A 6,765-nucleotide genomic window follows, 5' to 3' on the forward strand; every position below is an offset into this window, starting at 1 on the left:
TCGGTTGCTTCGCTCCACGGTCCCCACCATAATCCATAGGAATTTGACAGTGTTTAATCTATTGATTTCGAAAAAACTGACCACACAAAGAAGGCTAAATGCCTAAGCCTACAATTGTTATTGGAATCCTTGAATCAAGCATTGAACCACATGAACAAATAACGACATAGTTATTATGTAATCGGAGTTAAAGCTGTTAAGCTTCATGCACTAGCCACTTGAACCAAAAGTCCGAACTGATGGAAAAGGCTAGGCAATCCACATATACACTTCACAACACCCTCACTCGCGTGTGACGGGAGAAGAGAAAGTCAACACGTGAAAGAAGAAGAGCACACCGAAACAGCGGTGGCTAAAGAGGGGGGCAACAACAATTTTTAGGCTTAATTGCGAAAACCAGGATTTGAACTCGAGACCTGGGGCTCTGATACCATGTTAGGGAATATACTTGTTGTATTACCGGGGGGCCAAAGGCCACAATATATAGTACATGTACAGGTGCACATATGCAGAAAGCCCCCTAACATATGGGGAAACTACAATATACAAATATATACATCTAACACCCCCTCAAACTCATGGTGGATCCACAACACCGAGTTTGGAGAGTAAGAAATCATCTTTGCGCTCGAGTCCGTGCCTTCGTAAAGAAATCCGCCAAGCTGCAAATCCGAAGGCACATAATGAACCGCAACAACATCATCCTGTACACATGCACGTGTGTAAAAGCATCAACACCTATATGCTTGGTCAGCTCATGCTTGACCGGATCACGTGCAATGCGATAGCACTGTACTTGTCGGACAAAAGTGGAGTGGGTGTCGTAACGAGACCCCAAAATCTGCAAGCAACCACCGTAACCAAGTCACCTCGGCAATCAACAAAGCCATAGCCCGCAACTCGGCCTCAACACTCGAGACGGAAAGCTGCGACTGTTTCTTCGTCTTCCAAGCAACAAGCGAACCACCAAGAAACACACGGTAAGCGAAAGCGAACGACGATCCGTAGGATCACTCGCCCACGTAGCATCCGAATAGCACTTGGAGCTGGAGAGAGGCTGGAACGCGGAAAGAAAAGGCGACGAGTGATCGTGCCACGAAGATAACGAAGAACACGGAGGAGATGACTATAGTGAACAGTGGTAGGAGCTGAGACAAAGCCGACTCGAGAATATGAACGAGGATAAGAAATATCGGGACGAGTGACAGCAAGATAAACAAGATTCCCAACAAGATGGCGATAACGGGTGGGATCGGGAAGAGGATCACCATCGGTAGGACGAAGCTTAACATTAAGCTCCATAGGAGTATCGACCGTGCGCTCATCCCCAAGAGCGGCACGAGCAAGAAGATCCTGAATGTACTTCTCTCGAGAGATAGAAAAGCCATCAGAAGTGGAGGAAACCTCAATGCCAAGAAAATAGCGAAGAGGACCAAGATCGGTCATAAGAAGCTGATCACGAAGACGAGCCTTGACGAAGGCAATATACTCGGGATCATCACCGGTAATGATCATATCATCAACATAGAGAAGAAGAAGAGTACGTCCACGAGGAGAAGTGTGAACGAAAAGTGCGGGATCATGAAGACTAGGAGAGAAGCCGGCGGCGGTCACCACGGAGGCGAAGCGCTCAAACCCGGGCACGAGGGCCTGTTTGAGACCATAGAGAGAACGTCGAAGACGACAAACCATCCCATCGGGAACGAGAATACCCGGGAGGAGGCTGCATGTAAACCTCCTCACTCAACTCGCCATTAAGAAAAGCATTCGAACATCAAGGCTGGGAGACGGACCGGCGGCGAGCGAAGCAACGGCAAGAAGGGTACGCACGGTAGTCATATGAGCCACGGGGGCAAAAGTCTCATCATAGTCACGGCCGTGCTCCTGCTGAAAGCCACGAGCCACAAGACGCGCTTTATAGCGCTCAAGAGATCCATCGAGCGAGTCTTAATTTTATAGACCCACTTACACGTGATAGGACGAACACCGGAAGGGGGAGAAACAAGATCCCAAGTGCCGGTGCGCTCAAGCGCGGCGATCTCCTCGGCCATGGCAAGCTGCCATTCGGGATGACGCTCGGCATCCCGATAAGAAGTCGGCTCGGAAACGATAGAAAGACCATGCCGACTAGGAGAGTAACGAGCTGGAGCACGACGCCGACGAACGAGGCCGTGAAGGGGGAAGGTCATCGGCGGAGGACAACTCATCGGAAGAAGAGGAAGAAGGGACAACATCGGAAGGATCCGAAGCCGGAGAACGAGGAGTACTAGGTGGACTAGACGGAGGAGAGGATGGCGCCGAAGGGGCGCATCGGGACTAGGAGGGGGAGGAGACGGGATAGCAGGGGGTGCATCCGGAAAAAGAAGAAAAGAGATATCATCCACCGGGTAAGTACCCGAGGTGGGACGAGGATAGAAGGGACGCGTCTCATCAAACGTGACATCACGAGAGATGCGCATCCGACGACCAACGGGGTCCCAACAGCGATAGCCCTTATGCTCATCAACGTATCCGAGAAAAACACACTCAACGGAGCGAGCGGTCAGCTTGGTGCGATCGCGAGGAGGGAGAAGAACATAGCAAACGCAACCAAATAAACGAAGTGTCGAGTAATACGGAGAGCAACCGAGAAAGACGCTCGAGAGGAATGCCACCTTGAAGGGCAGCGAGAAGGCTGAATGTTAATGAGGTAAGTCGACGTAGCGACGGCCTCGGCCCGAAATGCGGCGGAAGAGAGGAAGCAATCATCATAGCACGGGTAGTCTCAAGAATATGACGATGCTTACGCTCGGCGACACCATTTTGAGCATGGGCGCCGGGACACGAGAGCTGGGCAAGGGTGCCTGCTCGGCAAGAACACCACGCGAGTCTTTGGGAGATATACTCTCCTGCGGAGTCGGCCACGAAACACACGAATAGGCGTGGAATACTGAGTACGAACCATAGGCTGCAAAACGGCTGATAAATAGAAAGCACCTCACTGCGAGAGTGCATAAGAAACAACCAGGTGTATCGCGAAAAATCATCAATAAACAAAATATAGTATCGATGACCCCCTTTCGAAGGAAAGGGAGCCGGACCCCAAACATCCGAATGAACTAAATCAAAAGGTCGTTGAGATACGAGACGCACTAGTAGGATAGGGAATGCTGAATCTGTTTGCCTAGCCTACAACCACGACACGAATGCAAAGACACATCTCCTGAGACGGACCCCGGAAGACCACGACGAACTAATGACGATAAACGGGAGCCACGGAGGTGACCCAGCCGATGATGCCACTGCTGAAAAGATCCAGTGACAGAAGCAGCAACCGCGGGAGAACTAGCAGATGAAGTGGCAGCAGAAGGAACGCGAAGCCAGTCTAACTCCCAGAGCCCCGAGGACTCACGGCTGCGAGGGCCAGCTCCAACCAGGGCCTGTGTACGGCGGTCACTGAACGGCACAAGAATCGGCGTCAAGAATGACGCGACAACCGAGAATCGATAGGCTGACTAGCGGAAAACAGGTTCATCTTAAGACTAGGAACATGAGAAACATCGGGAACGAGAGAAAGAGGGAGTAGAAAGGGTGCCTCGGCCGGAAACGGGGAGAGAGGTACCATCGGCCGTGATAACACGAACAGGGCGAAACAAGAGAGCGAAGAGCGAGAAAGAATAGAAGACGCGAGAGGTCATATGAAAAGAAGCTCCGGAATCCGGATACCACGGGGATGACATACCTGATCGTGTGGAAGGTGGTGGTCGCACGGTGCCGAGAAGAGCCGGGCACGGAACCAACGGTACCCGTCGAGGAAGAGCACTGTACCGGCGAGCGGACCACGAAGACCACGGATAATGTCACGATCGAGATAGCGCAACAGCGAGAAGATCCTGAAGAACCGGCCGACGACGAGTAAGATGCGGCGGGCGTAAGCTGGGATCCCTGCGCCGGCAAGTAGAGATAGTGTGGCCGGGCCTGCCACGGTAGGTGCAAGGAGGTGACGTCGAACCACGAGGCTGCTTTGGGGCTGACGCCGACCCCGGAATGGAGGAGTAGGAAGTATCGGGCTGTGCCGGAGGCCGCAACGAAGCCGGCGGCATAGGAGATCCACGAGCGAGACGGCACGGGAGGGCCACGAGCGGCAAGAACGAGAGGGAACCTCAAGAAGACCAGCACCACGAAGACGAGTCTCCTCGGCACGAAGCTCGGCAAGTACCTCAGAGAGCGGAACACGACCACGGGCAAGCAGCTGGGCCCGGCGCGGCTCAAACTCCTTACGGAGCCGCGACAAGAACTCAAAAACGCGCTGAAACTCCAGATCCGCGCGCACGGTCGGACGAGCGGGGACAGGTGGCACACACAGGCATGTACGGAGAGAATCAAGGCGACGCCAAATAGCGGCACTACGAGTGTAGAACTCATCAATAGTAGAATCACCCTGCTGAAGGGCATGCTCTGGCGGACCACGGACAGGTAGAGAGCATCCCCGGACGGCCGATAGCGCCGACGAAGAAAAGCCCGCGAGCGGCGGCGGTGGGAAGACCCATAAACTCGGCGGCATGCGAGGCGAGACACCTGGAGGTGAGAACAGCGGCGGCACGAGCATCCTCATCTATCCACCGAGTGTACTCGGTCGGATCCAGCCGGTAAGTCGCAACGGCGGTAGAGTGGTCCTGGACCTTCCGGTCATAATCAGCCGGAGCGAGTGTCATCGGCACTCTTGGCTGCATCCTTATCCGCTTGAGTAGCATCGGGGGCAAGGGCAACAGGTGGCGGTGCAACGAGCACCGTAGGAGCAACGGGCGCGGCGGACAGGAGACCTCGCCAGAAAGAACACCCCAAAGACGAAGACCGCGCATGTGGACGCGCATGAAGGCAGCGAAATCAGGGTAATTCGCGCCATCAAAGATCACCGGGCAGCGAGGGATCGCAACATAGCCCGAGGAAGACATAGTTTTTTTTTTTGCTTTTTTTTTTTGCTTCTTTTTTTTTTTTCTCAGATGGAAGTCAACCGACTAGGATCGGTAGCCTGGAAAATCAGAAAATCGGCAGCACAGCCAGAGAGAACGACGAGAATCTCCAGGGGCAGGGACGGGCGCCAGGGAACTTGGGCTTGGGGGAAAGCAGCCACAGGCAGGGCAGATCGGCGCGGCAGCCACGCGCAGGGGAGATCGGCGAACGGGAATCGGCAGGGGACGGGCGCCTGGAGACTTGGGGGAAGGCGCGCGTCGGAGATCGGCGCGACAACCACGCGCAGGGGAGATCGGCGCAGAGGAGATCGCGGCAGGGACGAGCACCTGAAGATCGACTTCGGCCAGGAGATTGTCCACGCGCGGGGGAGCGGGGCCGGAGGAGATCACGCGCAGGGGAGATCGGGGCGGCCACGCGCGGAGCAGAGGAGAGATCGAGTCGGGAGAAGCCGGCAGTGGGACGGCCGGGAACAAGTCTTCGGAAGGATCAATTCTGCTCTGATACCATGTTAAGCTTCATGCACTAGCCACTTGAACCAAAAGTCCGAACTGATGGAAAAGGCTAGGCAATCCACATATACACTTCACAACAAAAGCGACAACAGCTAGAGACAGAGGCACACACACTCTCAAAGCACATCGCAACAGAAAGGAGAGACACACACTCTCTCTCTCCAAGCTAACTCACAACATAAATAATAGGCACACACTCTCTCCAACCTAACTCACAACAGAGATCAACGACAGCTCTCACAACTACTCTTTTAGTCCTCACAATCTAAGAAGACTCCATCTTCCAATTTTCACGTGATGCCTACAAAATACGAAAGTATAATAACGATAATTCAACAAGTGAAGTACATAAAAAATGTAAGTAGGGACAATAATTTTCATCATATTTTGCAAAATAACCACAATTTAATTCATCAAAACAAAAGAGTAGAAGGTATATCCGGTAGGTGGTTACTTGAACAGATATGAAAAATTAACTCACGAAGCATCATATCTTGGAAACAAGGTGGGTACATTCTACAATCCACTTATGTAGTACAAAGGCTAATCGCGATCCTAACTCACATACAATTCTACAGTCAACTTTGCACTAAGAGAAACGAATAATCATCAACAAATCAGAATGGACAATATGGAGAGCCAGTAAGAAAATTCAAAGTGCCTGAATACATTTATATCTTTCTTATTCTTATCCTATATATCGAATTATCAACCAACACACTATACCAAAGTAACATCCCATTCTCTATGCTTGAGCAGATTTGAGAAAGATCTCCATACCTCTGTTCCATTCCCAAATCATTAGGGGTCTGATTGGTTGCTCGCAGCATTTGCTCCCATCTATAGAACATGGCTCCGTGGATACTATTCGGGTAAATGCAACCTCTAATACACGTTGTGCAAGTAGTTTGGTTGCCAACAATTGCTACTCCGCATCAGTTGTGAAGCAAAGTTCCTGGCGTTTGGTTGCCCCCAAATCGCGTTTCAGCAAATGCCCGACTGTTTGGTTACGTCTAGCGTGTCGAATGCCCGAATACGATCACATCCTACACTTCTTGGTGAGTTTACCCAGTTCACCGAATATGTCCACAAGGTGTTCGACAAAATAGGAAATAACAGGATAACAAACATAGATCACATAATTAGGAAGGCTAGAATACGGATATTAGTTCTAGCAGTGGAGTTGCACCACAAGGGCAGGAGCAGCAACTCATGGTGCAACATAAGTTCATCAACCGAGGGGTTATGTAAATACCATCCCGCAAAATATACAGACGTGCCATCAGTGCAGATAAAACCT

The sequence above is a fragment of the Lolium rigidum genome, chromosome 6 (genome assembly GCF_022539505.1).
Source record: "Lolium rigidum isolate FL_2022 chromosome 6, APGP_CSIRO_Lrig_0.1, whole genome shotgun sequence".
NCBI classification, from domain to species: domain Eukaryota; kingdom Viridiplantae; phylum Streptophyta; class Magnoliopsida; order Poales; family Poaceae; genus Lolium; species Lolium rigidum.